This window comes from Odontesthes bonariensis, chromosome 6 (assembly GCF_027942865.1).
Source record: "Odontesthes bonariensis isolate fOdoBon6 chromosome 6, fOdoBon6.hap1, whole genome shotgun sequence".
Lineage (NCBI taxonomy): Eukaryota > Metazoa > Chordata > Actinopteri > Atheriniformes > Atherinopsidae > Odontesthes > Odontesthes bonariensis.
This window is the reverse complement of record NC_134511.1, coordinates 9,243,555-9,267,090: the sequence shown is the minus strand read 5'-3', so window position 1 is coordinate 9,267,090 and position 23,536 is coordinate 9,243,555. Positions and strand designations below refer to the sequence as shown.

The 23,536-nt window shown below is 40.3% G+C and overlaps 1 protein-coding gene across 2 annotated transcripts in view; it reads left to right on the top strand.

Annotated features, from left to right (window-relative positions):
• Nucleotides 1-3,445: 3,445 nt before the first annotated feature.
• The window catches only part of rusc2 (RUN and SH3 domain containing 2), a 45,889-nt gene continuing 25,798 nt past the window's right edge, over nucleotides 3,446-23,536 (top strand). For both annotated transcript variants that reach the window (XM_075467262.1, XM_075467261.1), the window contains exon 1: nucleotides 3,446-3,585. The gene's annotated coding sequence lies outside the window, so the exon portion shown is untranslated. The remainder of the gene's footprint in view (nucleotides 3,586-23,536) is intronic.

Sequence of the window (23,536 nt, the reverse complement as noted above, 5' to 3'; positions counted from 1 at the left end):
CTTTAGATTCTTGTTTTGGATGACAAAAAAACTGTTTATAATGGACAGTCATATGAAAAAATATGTTATATTTATAAAAATAACTTATTGGTCCCCAGAGAAATTGAAGGACCCAGTACCAGCATGACAAAATCATAAAGAGACAACTGAGCCCATCTGCAGAGAAAAATCTGTAAACTGAAGAATAAAAACACACCATATACAGCGGTGATTGTGCTAAAATTGAAAAGATGAGTCTGTGTGCACTTAAAGATCAATCACGCAATTTTTCATTTGTTAGTATGTTGTGTGTTGTTCTGCCATTGCTGACAGGAGTCCTACGGTCTTGTGGCAAGCAAGCAAATCCACACACATTAAGGGGTAAATTTAATACCTTAACTATTCATACTCATACTACACTTTGTTTCATGGTTAATGTTTATTTGACCAGTCAGCTTCCTCTAGTTGGAAATGACAAACAAAAGGTTCAGATGTTATATTTGAGATGCTAATGATTAGCTATTTCTCTCCAAAAACATCCATCATCAGAAACATCAGAAAATGCCCAGCCAGAGTCCAGAGATAAACCAAAAGTATGATAAACCTTTCACCCTCAAAGGCCTGCACATGTTGGAAGTACAGTAGTTGGCCAAGATTTCAGTGGAGACATGAATATTGTTAAGGTCTGAGGTTTCTTCCCTTTCCTTTTTTATCTTGCTCCCCTTCCCCTCTGTCCCTGCCTGTTTTCCCTTATCTGTCCCCGTCTCTCTGCAGTTATGGCTGCAGGCAGAGCAGTAATGGCTGATCATCTCCACCTGCGACTCATTCATCAACTGCTGCTTGTTCAGGTTTCCTTTGTTAAGGCTTGGATTTAATGAAGGTAGTTTGTCTTTTTCTCATACGGATATTCCTCTGTTTGAGATTTATACCTGCCTGGACCAGCGACTTTGTGTCATACTCATCCACTCCTTGCTACAGCCACTAGCTTGGAGAAGACCGAAAGAAATCTGCAGATCTACCTACCGGTCAGTTACTTACCTTTTTGAAACCTGGAGAAGAAGACTTTTAATTTTGATTTGGACTTTGAATTTAAACTCACCCAATACTAACAAACCTTTCTCTCTTTGAGACCTGAGCCATTAAAGTTCAGTCAGGTTTTAGCAACCAAATGTCAAAGAATAATTTGAAGAACTACAATAAAACCCACTGAATCCTCCTCTTGTGTCAGTCTTTGCTTAAGGGTCATATCTTCCCTTGAACAACAACAAATATAGCTTTGTGCTAATTATCTTACAACATCTATGAATTAAATAAATATATATTTTTGTAATTGAACATGTCTTAAAGTCTTGTCAAATTAAGTAATTTCCAGTTATAAGAAACTTATTGGTCAAATGAAAACTTGAGAAATCTGAATTTAATTTAGAATTATTTATGGTTTAACTGGCAGACGCAAGCTCTTCTACATGCAAAATGCATATTTTTAAAATATATATGTTTACTGCCTTTATATAATCCCTGACTCAGCTCTCTGGACTGAATGGGCGACACATGAACTGAAACAAGGCTTAATGACATGAATACTGTAGCTACTACCGAACTGTGCAGAGTGTTTATTAAAAACAAAGCTGATTTTGAGTTGTAAATATGTGAAGAATAACTTTGCACCTACAAATATGTCAGGAACAAAGATTTCTCACACTTTTAGTCCAGTCCTTGTACCTGACATTTGAATTATTCAAACACAAAAGAGGCATTTAACTCGATGGATAAACCAGTTTTGTGTCTAAACCTAACTGTATCTTGAGGTACTTTGTTACAAGCAGCCTGTTGCAAAGACAGTTTGTTCCGATTATTCTTGCATCTATGAAAAATGGCAAAGACGGCACATTTTGACAGAAATAATATTGTAATTTGCACCAACTAGATGATTCCCAAAGAGCTGAAATCTCAGCAGGGTGTGCAGTGTGACCTTGAAAAATCTGAGAAAACTGGACAAGAGGATGACAGAAGAAGAGAAGATGAGCGGTATCTGAAAGTGATGTCCTTAAGAAACAGGACATGAGAGATGCATCTGGACCTTCAGCTGATCCATCTGCTGTTCACTGAGGCCTCATCAGAAATGGGCTCCATGGAAGGGTGGCTGTCAGGAAGCCGTTCTTAAGGAAGGGAAACAGGGAGAAAAGGCTGAGCTGTGCCAAAGGACACAAGAAGTGGACTGAAAATCAGTGGCAGCAGGTCTGATGGAGGGATGAATCCTCCCCAGAGCCCGGAGCTCAACATTACTGAAGCAGTGTGGGGTCATGTTGGCAGAGAACGGAACAAAAGGCAGCCCACATCCAAAGAAGAGCTTTGGGATGTCCTTCAAGAAGCCTGGAGAACTATTCCTGAAGACTATAAAGAAATAACAGAAAGCTTGTCAAAGAGGGTTCAGGCTGTTGGAGAATAAAGGAGCTCAGACCGAATATTGATGTTAAAGTTTTTAGAATTATACAAACTTTGTTTTAGCCTTATATACTCTACTTTACAGTTTGTTTGCACGTCTCAATAAATACAAGCATCCCTTTCCCGTTTTTCTGTCCATATATAAATAAATGAGGGGTGACTCAAGACTCTTGCTTAAAGGGATAGTTCGCCTCTTTTGACATGAAGCTGTATGACTTCCCATTCTAGCAATACCATTTATGAACATTTTCTTACCCCCTGCTGCGTCCTGTGAGCCGAGTTCCAGCCTCGTTTTGGCGTTGATGAAGGTAGTCCAGCTAGTTGGCTGGGGCCACGAAAATATTGCATCACAAAATGGTTCATCCAGAAAAAGTCAGACCTCACAATCGCTTGGCACTATTTTCTCTCCCTTCATATCACTGCGTGCTGCCACCTGCTGCACCTGTTACGGTGTTTACTGCTCGGTCTGCACTTCGGTCTGCACGGTCTACACAGCAGGCAGTGATAGGAAGGGAGAGAAAATAGCGCCAAGCGATTGTGAGGTCTGACTTTTTTTGGATGAACCATTTTGTGATGCAAATGTATTACTCTTTTGAACACATATTGTTTTGAGAAGCAAAACGCTTTATTTTTTTAAACCCCAGCCAACTAGCCGGACTACCTTCGCCAAAACGAGGCTGGAACCCGGCTCACAGGACGCAGCAGGGGGCAAGTCAAATTGAATGAATGATATTGCTAAAATGGGATGTCAATACAGCTTCATGTCAAAAGAGGCGAACTATCCCTTTAAGTTGGTGAATGAAACTCCTGATGAGATGTTTGAGTTCTATAAAGAGTCTCATTATTGTGATCACCATGATCAATGTGGCAGGTAAAGAAAGCCTAAACTGGTCCCTGGCAGAGGTGACAGGCCTTAACGTGTGTCAGCTTGTTGCGTCCAGGGTTAGATAATCCAGTCCGGGACCAAAGTGTGACCTCAGGCTGACGTACGGCTCTCCTACCCCTCCCATCCTGCGATGCTCCGCCGCTGTCTGCCTGCAGTCTCTCCCACAGAAAACAATATTCCCACACGGCGATGACTAGCAGCCCACCAGCCCGGTCATTTACCGCAACACATGCTCTCTTTGGAAAATAATACGACTGACGACTACGTGCTACAAGGTAAGGGAACATAATTGTCATTTGATTTGACAAGAGCTGGATGAGAACTAACGGGTAGGAGCGGAGAAAAAAAGGCTCCTTTCACCGTCATTGCGTCGGAGGCTGGATAATTAATGCCTTGGTCGTTCATTACGGTCGATGTTTTTGTTTAAAATGTCGTTATTTCTCTAAACGTTTAATTCTGTGGCAATAAATAGCAGATGGGTGTCGCTAGCTTGGCTTGTGGCGTTATCTGTTTTGGGCATGAAAGCAGGGTCGCGCGTGGTAACGCATCATTATTTTTCACCGTTTAATCTGCTGGCAAAAATGGTCGTACCATCTGCATTCAAACACGTTATGTTCGGTGGTATTTTGTCACTTGTCGTTCGCGAGCAACCAAACTAGCACAACGTCGCCTGATCAGCGGCCTGCACCCCTCGGTTTATCATTATATTGATCCCGCATTACTGGAAACATCAGCGGTGGGGGAATCAGCGTGCAAGAACGACTTCCGGTAATGTTGCACAAAATAAAAGCATGGCAAAGAAACCAGAGCCGGTACCAACAATATCAGCATATCAGTCAGTTCAGCAATACAAATAACACTGAATTGAATTGAACATAGACGCATGTAAATATTAGTTAACAGCAGGTAATAACTAAAATGAGGTGTTATTGGTAAATGTGTATCATGTGTGTGTGTGTATTTCTCCCTAATAAGACAGTTCCATCCATATCATGCAACATGGGGTAAGATGTGATTCAGGGACGATACATTTTCAAACAATTCAGCTACCTTATTGTAGACTTGATAACTTTCATATACTAATTAAAACCTAATACAATTTAAATTAAAAGCCATTTATTTATATATATGTGGCTTTGGTTTAGATACATTTCACCAAAGTTTTGTGTTTGATAACACAAGAGAAAAAGCTTTTGATACAACTTTTTGACTTTACTTTGATAAACAAGTCTTCCACACGTTTGTGGTTGTGTCTTTTACCTTTGTTCTGATTTATGGGCATTGTCATGGTGCCTCAACCATCTTCAGCTCTTGAACCGAGTGGGGCATCCAGCTAAGAAGCCGGCTGATAAGCTGTTTAAATGTAGTGTAGACTCCACACGGTCAGTGACCCATCAAGGTGTGCAGATGGTACAGACCATTTCTAACATTTACTCTTAACATTTATGTGGAAATGAGGCTTTGTTTGGGTTCACCTTTAATGTGACTTTAAATGTAAAATAGGCCCATCGACTGGTTTATGACCATTTTATTTTATCCAGGTGTCCCCGTATCGATGTGATAAAATCTTATAGTGATGCATGTATCAGTACACAAATCAGGATGTCATGTCCATAATATCATTTGTGTTGGGATTGAGCAACCCACCTCAAATGCAAACAATCTGCAAATAAGCACATGAGGCTTTTGATAGTCCATAACATTACGGAAAGTCTGTAGAGATAACTCTAAACCCCAAGCAAGGCTTTAAAAACAGTTGTTTTGTTGTTACAGTCACTGTTTTATATTTATAGCTACGGTTTCATTGTCAATACAATGAAATGATATCATTCAAAAATAATTTTTTATGTTAAAAAAGAAAAGGTTGTACCTGCTGTGTTCTACTGAGAACGTATTGGTGTTGCAGTAGTCTTTATTAAGGCTTTTATTTCTATGGCTAAATGCCCATTCTTCCTGTTGTATCCATGCAGGTTGCTGTCTTGAGGTGCGCTACATGCAGTATGGTGGAGATGCAGATTAGTCCACTGACCTAAACAATGATATCTTTGTGTCGTTGCTGCAGAATTAGTATGTAAGCTTTGCCATTGAAATGCATTATAGACGACGTATCCTCTGTGTCAACTGCTGAAGTGATGGTGTGACGTTCCTGTCCGGAGTTACTGTGGGCTCACTCAGCTACAGCTTCTCTGTTTTGTGCTACAGTCATTTTCACCGCAGTGTTTTGCTAATGTCATATTTAGCCATTCAGTAGGATAATACTGCAGGTGGTCAGCGACCTACCGCCCTGTTTAAGACAACCAAATGGTTGTCGGGAGGAAAGCGGAGGAAGAGGGCGAGGTTAATGCGTGGTCATCCTGTTACATAAAGTGTTTTCCTGCCTGGTCTGCTCTCCAGAGGTAAACTGAGTTTTTAGCATTTTGCAGCCACATTTACCTAAAAATGTCCCTATATGGTCCTTTTTTTTTTTTTTTTCTTGGAAACTCTGGTTGCTACCTGGTAACAGTGACTGAAACCCACACTCCTTTGCCATGGAAAGCGGCATCAGTTCATTTAACCGTTTGTCCTACTGCCACTGAATGAGACCAAGTGAGTTTTGATTGTTTCAGAAATAATCTTTTAAGGAGAAATGTCAAACATTCTCTCCTTCCAGCTGCTCAAACGCAAGGACTTGATTCCTTTTTTCTTTTTTTGTTCATGTCAGTTTTACGCTGATTTATTTATTTTTTTTTTTTCCCGGCATTTCTCAGTATTTTAATACAAAACAAAAGATTAATCAAGTTATTGTGCACAAATGGTTTGTTTCTCCAACTGTCTGAATCATGCTTGTAGTGTCTGCTTTTCTTCCGTAGCTGTATGCTAGCACGGTGTGGGGGCATCTTTTATTTTTTGGTTCTCCAGTGCTGAGCCCGTCTGCGTCAGCCGGACAGACCTGTGACCGCTGAGCTAATCATTACAGGATTAGTGCCTCAGCATTGTAGTCAAAGATTTTTTCTCAAAGCAACAGTCAGGCAACGTGCCTCCTCTCAGTGCTCAGCTGTTCGTCTCAATCCTGGAATGTGTCTTTGTGTTATGTAACCGGGGGCCTGCAGAGGCCGGATGTGCATAGTTTCACATTCTCTGTGTGTTTGCTACGTCTCGGTGTGTGCGGCGCGCAGATAAGATGCAGGGGCTGCTGTGTGTTATCTGTTTATCTGTTTAGCATGCTTCGACTCTCTTTTTATCTGCAGCAACACTCGGTGGAAAAAAAAAAGTGACCTAAATGCTTTAGTTAGCATGTTTTGACAAAACTGTACAAAACTGTTTATTTCCACATCCTTTTAAAGGCCTTCCATTTCATTTAAGTTCTATTTAGGCCTAAAAACTTTCTATTATTAAGCGATTTTGCCCATATTTTAATGCTGTCTGAAATGTTCATTTTGAGATGAAAAGCTGGAATGCCATATTATTTCGGTTTGCATTAATCGTGTTGCAAAAGGAATCAATTCACACACAAATTGTTGGGCTATGTCCCTTGCAAATGGGATCTTGCTGCCGTTGAGCAAGACATTCAATCCCCAACATCTCAGTTTAGAATCCTCCTCTTTAAATTGCTGAGAAAAAAGGCAAATCTCTGAAAATGTCTTTGCAGATCATTCACCGTTATTCGGATTGTGTACGTGGACAGTGGATCTTTTAAGCCAGGAGAGCCTACGTGTCATCTCTGCTTGCTTTTTGTGGTTTGGCCTCAACGTGAACCTCCTCGTGATGTTGTGGCGTTTCCATCATGAGTTGGTGAAAATACTAAAAGCTCTGCTGTAGGATCCCTCCAGGGAGCTGATCAGGCTCTTTTTCTCTCTCTCTCTCTTTTTTTTTTTTTTTTTTTTTTTTTTTTTTTTTGTTGCCAATCGCTGTAAATATTATTGACTTTTTGATGAAATACATTGACCTTACATGGGGGCAGGTAATGTACATAAGCTCCATACGTGACTTTAAGTATTATCATTTATGTTACTCAAAGCCTATTTTTGGTTACTTTCCATTGCAGAGTAGCAGCTGGGCAGCTATGATTGTGTTGAATATTATTGCACAAATGATAATAGAAAAAAAGAACGCTCATCAGAAACTACTCATCTGAAGATGATCTGTGTTCAAATACTCCTGCTCTTTGCTTTAAGTAAAGCTTTACCACAGGGTGTGTCTATGAGTTGTGTTTTTTAAAAGGAAAATAACTACATGGTGGATGTACAGCTTCCTTTTTCTTTTTAAACCTCTGAGTCACACACACATTTACACGCACCCACATAGCTTTTTCCTACTAGCTGGTTATGGTAGCTCGGTTCTCTTCGTGTCCCTCGGCCTGCAATGCTTCGCCGGTTTAAAGACACCCAGACGACTGGTCTGGAGAGCTGTGAGAGTGTGTGCATCTGTGCTCATTGCTGAAACAGATTGATGTTGCCCTGCCCGCTCTGTATTTCTTGCTGATTTGTCTGACTGTGAACGAGCACTTGGAGCTGCTGGGACCCAGTTTATTTACTGTGGGCATTTCCAGTGCGCTGTTGTGTGGAACTCGGTAGAATTCTGGTAATTACTTGATGATGGAAAGTTCTGTTTCCTTAATCAAGATGTGGACATTTCTAGATTCTAAGATTAGAAGTGCAACAACTGAAACTTGTTTGGACGGTTCCGGTTTCCGATTCTTTTAAAGTCCTACCAGTTCAGTGTTTGGGGTGGTGGCTGCAGCCTAACAAGCTGACACCAGTCCATCACAGTCAGTGGGGTAACATGGCACTGAAAGGATCGGATAATTGGCTAAATTACAATAAGAATGAGTTGAGCAAGGGTAATTATCCTTGGCTATATGGCGGTGAATGAATCGGATCAGAGGCACAAAGCGTGTCATACATACTAGTCTAATTCACCACGTGCTTCACCCGTCTACATGCACATTTAATTTGACTTTCAGCCGAGTTATCTCGGGGTCTTAATGCGATCGCGAGTGATCTGATCCAATTTCTTGTCAGATTAAGGTGTCTACATGCACTTAATAACTCTAACTAATAATTGTAATTTAGCCAATTATCCGATCCTTTCAGTGCCATGTAACCCCACTGAGTGAGTCCGATTTTTATCCTGAAAATCTCATCATTGACAGCATGGCAAATAATGTCAGCTTTATTTGAAAATTCAGCTGTGATCATATTAAAGCTTTGACTGTTATTAAGTTTTATAAAAGATAGATTGCTCCAGGTTACTGGACTTTACTTGTACAAATAAAACCCAACTGGAAATGATTAGATAGATAGATTTCCTGTGTCTGTCCCTTGGACAGCGGAGGTGGAGCAGCCTGTGACAGAAGGTACTCTGCTGTCTGTCTACTGTGGGATGGAGAGGGCGCTGGTCATTGTCCATGATGGATAGCAGTTTATTCAGCGTCCTCCTCTCCACCACGGTCTCAAAAGTCTCCAGCCTGAGAGCAAGTGCAGAGCCAGGCTTCTTGATGATTTTATCAAGTCTGTTAATGTCGCTGGCTCTGACGCTGCCGCCCCGACACACAGCGGCAAAGAAGATGGCGCTGGCAACAACAGACTGGCAAAAGGTCTCCAACATCTGGCTGCACATGTTGAAGGATCTCAGCTTCCTCAGGAAATAGAGTCTGCTCATCCCCTCCTCGTCCACAGCCTCGGTATTAGATTTCCAGTCCAGTCTGCTGTCGATTACCACTCCCAGGTATCTGTAGGCCTCCACCTCCTCCACCACCTCCCCCCTGATCCGTAGTGGCTGTGCAGGCATCTTCTTCCTCCTGAAGTCGATCACCAGCTCTCTGGTGTTGTTGACATTCAGCCTCAGGTGACCCTTTTCGAACCACTCTACAAAGCCGTCTATCAGTGTCCTGTACTCACCCTCCTCTCCTTGTAAGAATTACAATTAATCTGCCCAAATGCACCAGATTACAGGTCTATAACCTTTTGCTCTTACACAGTGCAACAATCCCCCCCCCCAATCAGGTAATACAACAGGTAATACCACATTGTGTTTATGTCAGGAAGTCCATAATGAGCTATAGCTGAAACCTGGGAAATACTGTTTTACATCATCATGTAGATGTGGATTTTATTGAACAAGTTTACAGCAGCTAAAACAATGCGACACCTTTAAATAATCTGTGAATGATTCTGGGGATTTTAAAATCAGAGATGAAATACGGTGTGAGTAATGCAGAATCTTGTCCTCATAGTTACTCACAGGCGATTATCCTGCTGTTGCCACGCACACCAGCAGTGCCGTGGGATGGTGAGGCGGTCGGGATGAAAGGGATGGAAGGAAGATCATTAGACGGGGAGTGAGGAGCAAGAGAAAGATGCCTTACACTGCAGTGGATGAAAGGAAAGTAGGGAGAGTCGGGGAGCAGAGATTTAGCGAAACTGATGGAGGATGGGAGGAATAATGGATTGAAAAATGGCAGAAAAAAGAGTAAGTGGTGTTTGGTCTTAGACCAGAGAGAGTGGGAAGGATAAAGTCAGTATATTAGGAGAAAAGTAAAGAAAATTTCAGCTTTTAAGAATAGATATAGTTCCATGATGTCTGGAAGTTGCGTCCCACCAAAGCTTCTATGTTCATGTGAAAGTAAGCCGGGACGTACTTCAGTGTTAAGTTGCACTTAATCCCTTTAGGGAAGGTTTGCTGTAAACATTTGACTCATCGCATTTTGTATAATCTAAAACTGAACATTTGCTCACATTTGAGGCCTGAAGCGCTGCAGAAGTACAGCAAATGCACATTTTTAGTTTCCCCGTGTCAACAGTTGTGGCATTGTCCAAGTGATCGAGGAGAAAAGATGGGTTACCTGCTCCTCGGTAGATTTAAAGCCTACTTCGGTGTTTCCCAAACAATTCTGTGAGAGTGATGAGATGCCAACACGAACACCCGCTCGGCTGAAAAAATAGAAATGCATTTTAAATGCCAAAGATGAAGCCAAATGTAAGTTACCTTACTTAGCAACAATTATGGGCTTTTGTTAATGTTATTCATTTTACTTTAAAAGCATTTTACTGCCATTTACCGGTGCATTAGTTTCTCTTCTTGTCTCCGTGGCGCCGTGTCTCTGACAGAGCAGAGGAGAATTTGGGGAGGATTACATTGGATTCCAACTATTCATTACATTCCTGTAATTGTAATAATAACGACTGTTCTTTCATCTGTGCTCAATCGTTTTCAATACATGCTTAATTGTACTCCCAGCTGGGGTTGGGGGCAGGAGCCTATCCCAGGGAGAAGCAGGGTGCATCCTGGACAGGTTGCCACTGTGTTGCAAGGCCTTACTGAAACTTGTGCAAACATAAATGGAAATACAGTATATAAGTCACAAACAGAGTTTGTACAATTCTAATAAGTTGTCCAGGCTTCTCGAAGGACATCCCAAAGCTCTTCTTTGGATGTCGGCTGCCTTTTGTTCCGTTCTCTGTCAACATGATCCCACGCTGCTTCAGTAATGTTGAGGTCCGGATTCATCCCTCCATCAGACCTGTTGCCACTGATTTTCAGTCCACTTCTTGTGTCCTTTGGCACAGCTCAGCCTTTTCTCCCTGTTTCCCTTCCTTAAGAACGGCTTCTTGACAGCCACCCTTCCATGGAGCCCATTTCTGATGAGGCTTGGACCAACAGCAGATGGATCAGCTGAAGGTCCAGATGTGTCAGGTCTTTGCTGGATTTTCTCATATTCTTTAAAGACGTTACTTTCAGATCATGTTCATCTGCTGTGGAACGTTTTCAATCCTGACACCGTACTGCATTTTGTTTTGGTGAAAAGCCCTTTGAGAATCACTTTTTTATATAAAAATAATATTTTATGTCTGTCAAGATGTTATCGTTGGTATTTTTCGTAAGTGCAACTTGAAAAAAAGGGGAACAAAGCATGTTTCCTTTGGACAGGCTGCTAGTAACAGATTTCTTAGAGATAGAATTTAAGACTAGTTCTTTGCTAAGTTGTCTGTTACGTGTAGACACAACACTGGTTCATCCCTCAACTAAGGTTCCTGTTTTTAGGCTTGAATGAATCACAGAACAAGTTAATTGGCACCAAAGGCTGACTGTGAAAATCACCATTGTTGGCAGTGCACACTATTGTGGGGTTGGGGCAGCACAGCCACTGGTCCAAAGAATGTCTTAGGAATATATTCATTTATTCAGAAGTTGGGTTTTGTTCATTTCTCATGAAAAAAATGCCCAAATTTGTTTGTAATCACTGACTATGGAAAGAAATGATTGTTACATGCTGCTTATATCTTTGGGAGACATTTATGTGTTGACCACTTAACTGGGGCTAATTACCCTAACTCTGAACTGAAATGGCTTAGGATAAGAAGGTTTATTTTTACAGAAAGAATTTTATAACTTGATATAAAAGCTATGATGTAAGAATCCCTTCCTATTAGAATTTAGTTATGGGCTGTAAATCTACACCAGTTCGTGCAGTCTGCTGTCATCTGCCTCAGCTCTGCTGGGGCTGGATGTGAGTTCACACCGTTTCTCAGTGGTGGCAACACGCTGCGCCACTCTTACACAAGCACCCGTAAGCTCCCTAACCTCAGTTCAGGCAGACAAACAGCTGAGGACGGAAACTGTCACTAATCCATGGGGGAAGCTGGAATCAAGGTCGTGTTTAAATCTTTAGCCCACTAAGAGCACATAGAGATCTTTTATAGATGGACTTGTCTTTTGGCTTGAATTGTGTTCGAGAAGTGTCTAATTACCTTTTATATTTAAAAGTGCTACATGTTGCAATAGCAGAAATGCCTGCAATATAGAAAAGAAATGTATGTGTTGGGTGCTTCCGTTCATTTTAACAGATGTGTAATAAGAAAACTGACCAGTGTTCGACTCACTTTACTCTAAAGGAAAGTATGCCTCCAGTTGTTTCATGTCAGCAATGACTTAACAGACCTTTCTAAAGAAAGAGTTTTATTGAAGTGAATCCCGACCAACTTTAGGGATCATGTTGTTGTTGTTGCCCCAGATGGTTCCCATGCAGGGCTGCCGAAGGCAAGAGAGCTCTTTTTCCCGAGAAGATCAATAACGCCCCACATTTTGCTGTATGGACAAGTTCGTAGACTTTATGGCCTCTATGCCCCCAAAAGAGGTGAACACATTATTATATGATAACATAGTAGAGAGTTGTGTGTTTAAAGCCACTTTTTTTTGCTTTAGATCATTTATATGAACCCTTTATTCTAACAGATATTCAAACTGAAAAAAACATATATATATATTTATAGATACCATAAAAAATGTTCAGGTGGTGTATTAAAGTGAGCACTTTATTTCCCATGAAACACAGAAGGAAGATGCATTTTGTTCTAATTATCTCCGTGAGCAAGCAGGCATAAGGTTTGACCTCAGTTTTATAGCCCCCTTTATGGTTTTGTCTGGGTCCCACATAGAGTTCAAATAGTAAAAACATCTCTAATGAAAATCATTTTTGTTAAGTCACCATAGCTTCGTAATTCAAAAATAAGAATCCAGAAGCTTCCAGGTGTGATTTAGACCAACTTTTTATCTAAAATTTAGATGAACTGATGACCATGATTAGAGATGATGTGTCCTACTGCTTCTGTTTACGTAACTCGGGAATGTTAACGGCAGCACAAACTCAGAATGACAGTAACTGAGCCACAAAAACAAGCTAAGGCTGTGGTTGCTGTGATGCTGCATGGCCACCTTGCAGAGGAGACAGAAGAACTATATATATTTTATTATTTTTTTGGGGGGGGCTTTTTACACCTTTAGTAGATAGGACAGTGTAGAGAGACAGGAAGCAGGGGGCAGAGAGAGGGGGAACAACACGCAGCAAAGGGCCATCCAATTTGGGACTCGAACCGGGGCCAGCTGCAGCAAGGACTATAGGACGGTGTCCGACACGTGCAAACGCGCTGCAAACAGCGAAACAAATCCAACAGTAAAACGCTGCAAAAACGACCGGAGCACACGCGCTGCAAACCCCAAAACACATGCAAGAGAGAAACGCTGCAAACTTCAAAACACATGCAAGAGAGAAATGCTGCAAACTTCAAAACACATGCAAGAGAGAAAAGCTGCAAACCCCAAAACACATGCAAGAGAAAAATGCGCTGCAAACATCAAAACACATGCAAGAGAGAAACGCTGCAAACTTCAAAACACATGCAAGAGAAAAATGCGCTGCAAACTTCAAAACACATGCAAGAGAAAAATGCGCTGCAAACATCAAAACACATGCAAGAGAGAAACGCTGCAAACTCCAAAACACATGCAAGAGAGAAACGCTGCAAACTTCAAAACACATGCAAGAGAGAAACGCTGCAAACCCCAAAACACATGCAAGAGAAAAATGCGCTGCAAACTTCAAAACACATGCAAGAGAAAAATGCGCTGCAAACTTCAAAACACATGCAAGAGAAAAATGCACTGCAAACTTCAAAACACATGCAAGAGAAAAATGCGCTGCAAACATCAAAACACATGCAAGAGAGAAACGCTGCAAACTTCAAAACACATGCAAGAGAGAAACGCTGCAAACATCAAAACACAACGGAAGTTCGCCAGGCCACTAGGGTGTCTCAACCTACCACATTAATGAAAGAGAAGAAAGTCAAAAGGTACGTTGTCCTTTATGTCTTCTTTAAACACTTGGCCGTAATCTTTTACTTTATTATAGAAGAGCAGCGGAGTTATGTCGCTATAATAAGGTAAAATATTACGGCCAAGTGTTTAAAAAAGACATAAATGACAACGTACCTTTTGACTTTCTTCTCTTTCATTAATATGGTAGGTCGAGACCCCCTAGTGGCCTGGCGAACTTCCGTTGTGTTTTGATGTTTGCAGCGTTTCTCTCTTGCATGTGTTTTGATGTTTGCAGCGTTTCTCTCTTGCATGTGTTTTGGGGTTTGCAGCGCGTGTGCTCCGGTCGTTTTTGTGATTGCCGCATTTTTCTCTTGCAGCGTTTTACTGTTGGATTTGTTTCGCCGTTTGCACGTGTCGGCCACCGTACTATAGCCTCTTGTATTTGGGGTGCCTGCTGTACCCACTACGCTACAGACCGTCCCAAGAACTATATTTTTTATTTTTGTCATCATTAATTGTAACCATTTGATTTCTCAGCTCTTTATGGCATGCAAAACACATGCACTGTATGCTTATTTATAGAAGGTGTAGTTCAGAGTTGGTTCAGTGTTTGAATGACTGCACTCTTTCAAGCACTTGGCTTGAGTTGGTGGGAAATTTCCACCCTAAATATTCAGCTCCCTGTACTGTGACATTGGGTCATTTCCTGGTTGTTTTCTGGATTACTCGCCCATTTTCTCTGTTGATATTTGACGTACGTTTTTTTTCTCCGTTAGACTAAGAAAAATGGCTTCAGAGACTGTGATGTGGTGAGTCGTAAACAGTAACGTGAGACAACTCCAAAGTCCCAGGAAACCTTCCAGGTTGTTTAGTGGCAGCATTCTTTCTTTTCAAAGCTTCCTCTCACTTTATTTGAGACTGCTGTGCGAGAGTGAATGTGTGCAACGAACAAAAGCTCTATTCATTAAGCAGAGAGAGAACGCGCAGCCTATAACTCAACAAGCAGACAGCCACAGACGCTGCCAGTGTTGCAGGAGATGAGCGAAAGAATAGTTCAATGGAGAATGAGTTTGCTGTGACAGTGCTGCTTGTTGTCAGTGGCTGAAAATCACTGTGGCAGGAGGAGGTGGCCAAGACACCACAGACATCTACATTAAAGCTTACTGCAATTTGTTCTACAAGTTGGAATTTGGTTTATTTGATTTCTAGATTTCAGTTACCATGATAAAATGTCAGAATAAATCAAATCCTCAGTTTATAACAGTTTGTAGAAAGAGGAGGTTTGACTTTAGTTTTAAGCTTGATGCCTTAAAGACAGCAGATTACTAAAATATTTATTTTGGTTATGTTATGTCTTTTCATTCGAGATAATGCAACAATTGTAACTTTCTTTAATTGTAAGGTCTGAGCTGCTGTTTTCTATCAAAGAACTATAATTGAAAGCATACAAAAGGACCATCTGTCTCTGCCTCTGTGTCCTATTTGAGCAAATAAAACCCTGTTGAATAGGAATTTGCTATATATCCCCAAAGTGTCTGTTTTAAAGTGACTCTAACTTTGGGACTAGCTTTTAGCAGCTTGTGTGTGGCCTAAACAAGGTTAAAAGTTCCATTAAAAGAATGTTTGACGTATTCTGATCAGTCACATATTTTATATGACACTGAAAAAAAAACTGATTATTGGGTTTATCTGTTTCTAATGTATATGAACATTGTACAAAGCTTCTTTGAAGCCAGGCCCACACACAGATAATGTTGTTGGTGTCCATCGCCATGTGTGCGCCTAACTAGACTCAAATAGGCCTAGGCGCTCCACACATGCTCCAAAGTAGGCCTGAGCAATTATATCGATACTGCGATATATATCGATGTTTTGTTTCCGTTCGATTTTTAATTTATTTATTTATTTATTTTTGGGCCACGAGTATCGAATTAAAATTTTTTTTTAATTTTTTTTTAAATTTATTTTAAAGCAAACTTTATTGAAAAGTCAGATGTTCCAATTAGTGAAAACACAGAACATTAATATACAATACAATGCCAGGGGGTCACATTCTACAAAACAGTGATAAATTAGTTCATAAAAACGTTATAAAGTGCACAGCTCTCACGTTTGTTTCTGTTTGTCTGGCGGTGTTGTCCTTCCGCTTCAAAGGACGGACCACCAGTCCAATCAGCGAAGATTCATGTCAAATCACACTGTCGAATCGTATCAAATCGTTGGCTGAATATCGTGTATCGTATCGTGAGATTCATGTATCGCTACAGCCCTACTCCAAAGTGTGATATTTTTCATCTTTCTGTTATAACGGTAAAGTGGAAGTGTATATCAATACAGATGAATTCCAAAAAAGCTTCTCTGAGTCACAAATGTTTTAGTTTCTTTTGTCAGACAGCTAAACACGTCTGAAATTGTGACTGAAATTCAGCCAGTTCAGACTACGTGTCAACTTGCAGTCACCAACAGCGTTTTCCAGACTGTCGCTCTGGTAGCTTAAAGACGACGTCTGTTCAGTTTATTCAGCATGTATCACATGTACGACGATCTCTCATAGAGAAAGTTAGAAGCAGTTATGAGTTCATAACTTCATTCCACTCCCATGCATGTCAACTGGGACAGGGATGGTGGTCTTTTTTGAATGGATTGTAACTGCTCAACTCAACTGTGCATGTACCTATACTGGGCGACACAAACAGTTACCTGTTATTTTTACCAGGTCTATTAGCCACATTTGACAGAGGAGCAGAGGTGAGTAGAGTAGCCAAAAATTGTACTCAAGTAAAAGTACTGTTACTTTAGAATAATATGACTCAAGTAAAAGTAAAAAGTAGTCATCCAAATAATTACTTGAGTAAGAGTAAAAAAGTGCTTGGTGAAAAAACTACTCAAGTACTGAGTAACTGTTGAGTAACGTCTGATTTATTTGTTAACACAAGCATTCAATCAGACAGACAAAAATACAAAATAATCATCTTTAGGCAAATTAGAGATCATCCAATTGATAAAATAAATTAAAATGAATTGATTAATTACTAAATAGTTTACATTAAAATAATCCAGGTAAATTCAAGTACTTCAATAAAAAATAAAAGAGACTTAGGAAATGTTTAAAACATATGTAACCTAAAAAACAAACATTCACCTATCCATGGGAAGAAAAAACGAATTTAGGAAACTTACCGCTACATGTTTCCTAAAGTTAGATGTTGAGTTTCTGCTGAAATGTCCGTTTGTTTTGGTTGACACAGAAGACACATAATGTAGCTGCTGTTTCTCACTCTCTGTAAGGTAAACATGCTTTCAGTATGAGGCCTCGTCTGCGTCTTCATTTCCCACCGTTGATTCTGACATTTTTCATCTATTTCTTTTTTTGTTTGCTACAACTGCTAATGCTAAAGCTAATTCGTCCCGCCGCTGAGATTGAGTATGGTGACGAGACTGCACGGCTACGTTTGATTGGTGAAACACAGTCAGGTGGTAGAGCCTTTGGCAGAAGTCTCTCTCTCTGTCAAAATAAAACATTAAAATGAGGCTTACGCGGGGGGATAAAAATAATGAGGCGTAGAATATCAAAGAGGTAAGAAGAAAAGTAACGAGCTCATTGTAGCCTAATGTAGCGGAGTAAGAGGACAGTTTCTGCTGCACAAATCTACTCAAGTAAAAGTATAGAGATTTAAAACTACTCCTAGAAGTAAAATGTTTTTCAAAAACTTACTCAAGTAAATGTAACGGAGTAAATGTAACTCGTTACTACCCATCTCTGCAGAGGAGTTGTTGTCTGTCATAATGTCCCGTAGAGTATTGGTGAGGAGAGGATGATAGGGTTTGGGATGCGAATACCTGAATAATATACACTTATTTTCATGCAGCAGCCTCATTATTCATTAAAAAATGGTCATTTTCTGCTGCAGGCCAATTTAGATTTGATTTGGTGCCCTTTGAGTTTCAGAATGTTTCAGCTATATCAGCTTCCACGCCCAAAGCACATCATCTGCTGTTGTTTTATTGTGCAAATTCACAAGATTGCCTTCAGTAAACTGTGAGCGCGGACTGCATCCATCATCATAATTACCCTCCCCTCTGGATGTGTCGTTTGTCTTTTCCTGGTGAGGGAGCGCCTTCTTTCCTCCCGGGCTCACGCTTATTCCTGGAAGTACAGCCTGATGATATGAGAGGGAGGATGTCCTTTGTTTCAGCTGTGCTTTCCTTTTCCTTAGCGCTCCATAGATGGGTCGATTTCCCACCCTGCTCTCTAAAACTATGGCATGGCATTCATTTCCCAAAGAACCAATGAAATAGACAATTATGGTAAATGATTATTGAATGGGTTATTAACAAGAACTTATTGTATTTTGTTCCATGCTTGACAGTTTACAAACTGTTTTTATCCAAGTTTCTGCAGAAAATCACCTCCGTGGTATGAGTTAGAAAGAGCTCATATTAACACATCACTTGACTGCAGATAAACAAACCTGCTGGATTGGAATACTTTTAGATTTGAGTAGCACAATCTGAATCAGGTTCTCACACAGACAGGCATTGTGTTAGGAGGGAAGAAGAGAAGAAACTGCTTTCTCATGTGCTTCTCAGAGCAGGCCTGCTTCTGATTGGCCAGCAGAGCAGCTCGGGTTTCTGCTGTTGCGTGAAAAATTCAGTTTGATTGGCCAGAATTAGCCTCTTTGTTCTTGTTGACCTGTTGTCTAATCTGCTGTAATCTGGTAATAGAATTTAACGGGGGTGTGTTTATTTTCTTAAAAGAACAGCGACACATCAGTGTTGTCTTGAAAAAGAAATCTTTGTTGGAAAGTTGATTCGCACTTTATCGTGCTGTTTGTTGGCATAGCTGCTAAGAGGAGTCGGCAACCCCAGTGTCAGACTTACTTACAGGGTTCTGTAGCAGAGAACAGAGCGCAGACAGAGAAAAACACACACTCACACTGTACCTTGAACTGTAAAGCTGATATTTCTCGTTTAAGTTTGCCAAAACTCATTAGGGTTACTTACTTAAATCACGTTCTACATACAAGAAAATTCCCCATTAAGTTTGGATGGAAGAAACCTCTGACGGTTCTACTTTTAGCCACCTAATGAACTCGTGTTATAAGATCAAGCCTTCCTGACCCTGCAGCTAATCTCTTAAGGCCTCGTTGTGCTACTCCGTCACTATCCGTCGATCAGACTCCGTGGTCACGCTGAGGCTATTAAACCTTTCGAAGTTCTCAGTCGGGATGTTGGATACGCAAGGCAGTTCACCTCCCGATCAGTAGGCGTCGCTACGCTAGACGACCCAATCTCGCGACGTCTATCGTGAAAGTCGTTGATTGATTGTTTACCTTCCGGCTCCGTTCCGCTCCTCACAGTGAACGATGGCGACCGAGAGAAAAAGACTTTAGTTGGAGTTGGAGCTCATTGATTTTGAAATGCAAATACTTTTGACCAAATGTTGACCAGCACACAGTAAACTCTTTCAAAAATGGCGGTGTTGTTGTTCTGAGAGGAAGGAGCTAAACCGGAGAAGTGATTCCGGAAATGATGTTGTTAGCCGACCAATCACAACTCTTGCGGTCTCTGCGAGTCTCCGTAGCCTTTCCCGGACGACCATAAATCAGGCTTTAACCATTTTGGTTTGTCTGTCAACAGTGCTCGCACTCTTTTTTTTTTTTTTTTTCTAATGATGAAGCTTAGTACATTAAAAGTGACCTTTTTAAGGTTTTTGCACTGGAAATTTAGTGTTATTTTTGTTTTATTGTTGAGGTTAGTTTACATAAGAAATGGCTAAGTTTGTTGGTAAAATACAGTCGACTGCAGTTTGCGTCCTCAAAAGTAGAATATGTGGAGCCATATGCAGTTGTATCTTCTTGTTCTTATTGACTACGGATGTGTGTTTAAGGACTGTAGAAAGGTTGATATCTACATGATAGGGGATTGTTGTACTTGCTGGTGTACCCGTTCTAATGTTTACAAAATACGTTTTTCATAATGGTGACATGATGACAACTGACTCTGGCTTTTGGAAAAAAAAAAAGACACGGTGCTTAATATGGGTAAGTCATTGTAACAACAGTTGGCAAATAAAACTTCACAAATGAAAGAAATTACAGGATTTATTTATTTATTTTATGCATAAAAAGCAATCAAGCTTAGAAGAGAGTTGATTGGATGCAGTGCAGTGGAGATTTATTCTAGTCTTTAATTCAGGCCTGTGATGATTTATTTGACTTTTTTTCATCGTTATTGTTTAATCATTTCGATTAATCATTCAATCAGACATTCATCCATCATGATGTCTTGAAACCATCACATCTCTGTTTTATATTTAATTTATTAGAATAAACAACAGGGAGAAGCTGGAAACGTCGTATTTGAGCAGCTAGAAACAGGAGATTTAGAGATTTTATTTGGAAATTTGCTTGTGGAATTGACTTCAATTACTGACAGTCGGTTATTGACTGAAAATGAGTTTCTGTCAACCAAGAGCAATCAAAAGGCTCTAACGGTTTCTGTGCTGTTATATTAATGACATAGCTGGTACTCCACAAATAACTTCAGTCTGAACAAAACAGGCTGGCTGTGATTGCCATGCAGAGGGGGAGACTTGATGGGACTTTGTGACGAATAGAAGCTGTTCTGCACTGGAGAAGTAACTAGAGTTATGGTTGCAAAACAGGGTGTGACAAAAAGTAGTCGCTTTTCCACAACTATTGATCAGGTGAAATGATCAGTTGATATGTGTCAGCTGATGAAATGTCATCATTTATTCGCGCGGCAGGGGTTCGTGGGAGCCCATCACGTCTTTGCTCGGAGCTCAGAAATAAAAAGGTTGAGCTCTACACAGGTGAAGCTGAAGCCTATCTGACAGTAAATACCTCTCCATTCTCCATCTGAAAGGTCATCTGTCAACAGAGCCATCTCAGTTATTACAGGGCCATTAAGTGTACCGGTCTCACCCTGCTAACATTTAAAGCTGCCGTCTGCAGCCTCAGCTGGCCTTTCCTCTCTCTTTACTTACAGATAAAGGTGATGGAGCAGCTCTTACCTCACACTTCTGTTTAACTGGCCTTGTAAAGGTCTTATCAGAATCTGTATTTTATTAATATCCATGTGAATTTGTATTCAATAAACTGAACACTTACTGTGTGACTGCTGATTCTGTCCCTTCACTGGTCTTTATTTAAGCTGGAAATATTCCTCCTTCCTTCTTCTCCAGTCTCAGCCGCTCCAGCAAGAAAAGATTTAAGAATTTCATTTTAAATTTGCTTTTAATTGACTCGGTCTATCTGGGATTATGTTTGATTACGCAGGTATAATTGAGGCTTTATTGTTAGTCTTGGCGAGCACTCGTCTGTTCCAGGTCACGAGAAAGTGAGGTGATGATTGAAAGCAAAGCTCCAGCACTGATCCCGCTCATAAGCTTCTTTTACTATGACCTTACTGGAAGAATTAAGGAGGGTGCAATGATTTAATTCACTTAACAAGACCAAATCTGATTAATGCGGGGGAGGGAGCGAAAGGCTGGAACGTGTACTTTTATCTCACTCAGCTGACTGACAGAACAGAAATAGAAGTAATATCTCAACAATGTGGTAAACAAATGTAGACATTTGCAGATTTAAGTTGGTATTTTTGTTGATGTTGTTTACTAGAATAGAATAGAAATAGAAAAATACTTTATTTATCCCCCAATGGGGGAAACAGGACGATGGAGTGAATTCATTCAGTGTAGGGCTGTAGCGATACACTGATCTCACGATACGATATACGATATTCAGCCAACGATACGATTTGATACACTTACATCATTTTCTGTGGGGAAAAAAGGGACAGTGTGATTTGACATGAATCGTCGCTGATTGGACTGGTGGTCTAACCTTTGACAACACCGCCAGACAAACCAAAACAAACGAACATGTCACAAACATGAGAGCTGTGCACTTTATACGTTTCTATGAACTAATTCATCACTGTTTTGTATAATGTGACCCCCTGGCATTGTATTGTTTTACCTTAATGTTCTGTTTTCACTAATTGTAACGTCTAACTTTTCAATAGTTTGCTTTAAAAAAAAAACATTTTAAAAATCGATGCTCGCAGCTAAAAAAATCGATACTTTATCTTGAAACGAAATATCGATATATGTCGCAGTATTGATAAAATTGCTCAGCCCTAATTCAGTGTGTAACTATCTGTAACTAAAAGTGTTATAAATTGAATAAATCTTTACCTGAAGAAAAGTGAATCTGAAAAGCGAGACATTTGTAGGGTTTTCTGGATGAATGATTGTTTTAGGCACAGCAAACAGAGGATGAAGAGGAATACGGTGGCTGTGTTCTGTGTGTATCAGTATGTGTGTGATATTTAGGGTGTGATCTGTGAATGTGGGTGACATCATGGTCAGAGTCAGCTGTTTGCCACAAATGTGGATCTCACAGTTTCCTCATCACATGATGCAGACTGCTCAGTCTGAGGATTTAGAGACTTTATGGTTGCAGGTTCGTTCTGCTGCTGCTGCAGCTCACTGTAAATGAGCTTAGTCGTGTTCGAGTTAGTTAAATATTCAGAACCTCTTGGAGGCCACGACTGTGTAAAAATGGCTTCATTTGTGTCTTTTGTAGCTCCTAAAGTGCTCCCTAAGATCCCTAAGAAGTTAAGATGATGTTATCCGCTTTACTCTGTCACTTTTTTAAGAGAAGGTGTGGTTGCAGTGAATGATGTAATTGAGTTGCAATATTCATGAAACTTACCAGCGAGTTGTAGCACGGGCGAAGAAAGATCACTTCACATTTTGTTGCCATATTTATCATTCCTTATGAGACTAAAACCAGCAAGCATCAAAGCAATATAAAACAGAATACAGTATTCCAAAAATGATAGCAATCTTGAGCAATAATAGGAGGTCTTTGACCTGGAGATATCTGAATTCTGCCAGTAGAAATTAATTGCTAATTTTCCGCACAATACTCAGGCAAAGTTCTACCCAAACTCGAGATGAATACCTCTGTAAAGTGCTTTATGTTGCGGGAAAGACACCCATCCCAATGAGTCATCAGAGAAAAACACAAAATGGAGAAGCTTTCTTTTTCTCAGAGACTGTAAATACTGGAACAAACGTCCTGTCCTCCATGAAGTTCCAATACTCATCTATTGTGTCTATTGGATTTACTTCTTCTGTAGGATTGTGTGGCACAAATGAACTTGTTTTTGTAACCCAGAAAAAAACAAAGTTCCGTATAAAGAGGCATTTATTTCAGGTGGATGACACAGCTTGTGTTCTCTTATAGATCACTCTGTTTCATGGTTACATCTTCACAGCTTCACGCCTGCGTGTGGAGTGTGCGTTTGCTTTGACGGGCTCGTTTAACCCTAATCCCTGATAGGGGACATTTTTGTCCACTTGGGGTGTACTTTCTCCTCTAATTTCACACTGTAGATAGTGATACTCATCATATTTGGTCCAGTTGTGCATTTTCGACTATTTTTTCGAATTTCAAACACACATCATATACAATGCAATTTTTCATTGTGTAAAAAAAAAAACTCCTTAATTTCTGAAAATCAGGCATAACAAAAAAATTAAAAATCCCTAAAAATCAATGTTGTTGCTAATCATTGACATATCCCAGACCCTAATTATCCCTACTCAATAATTCCACT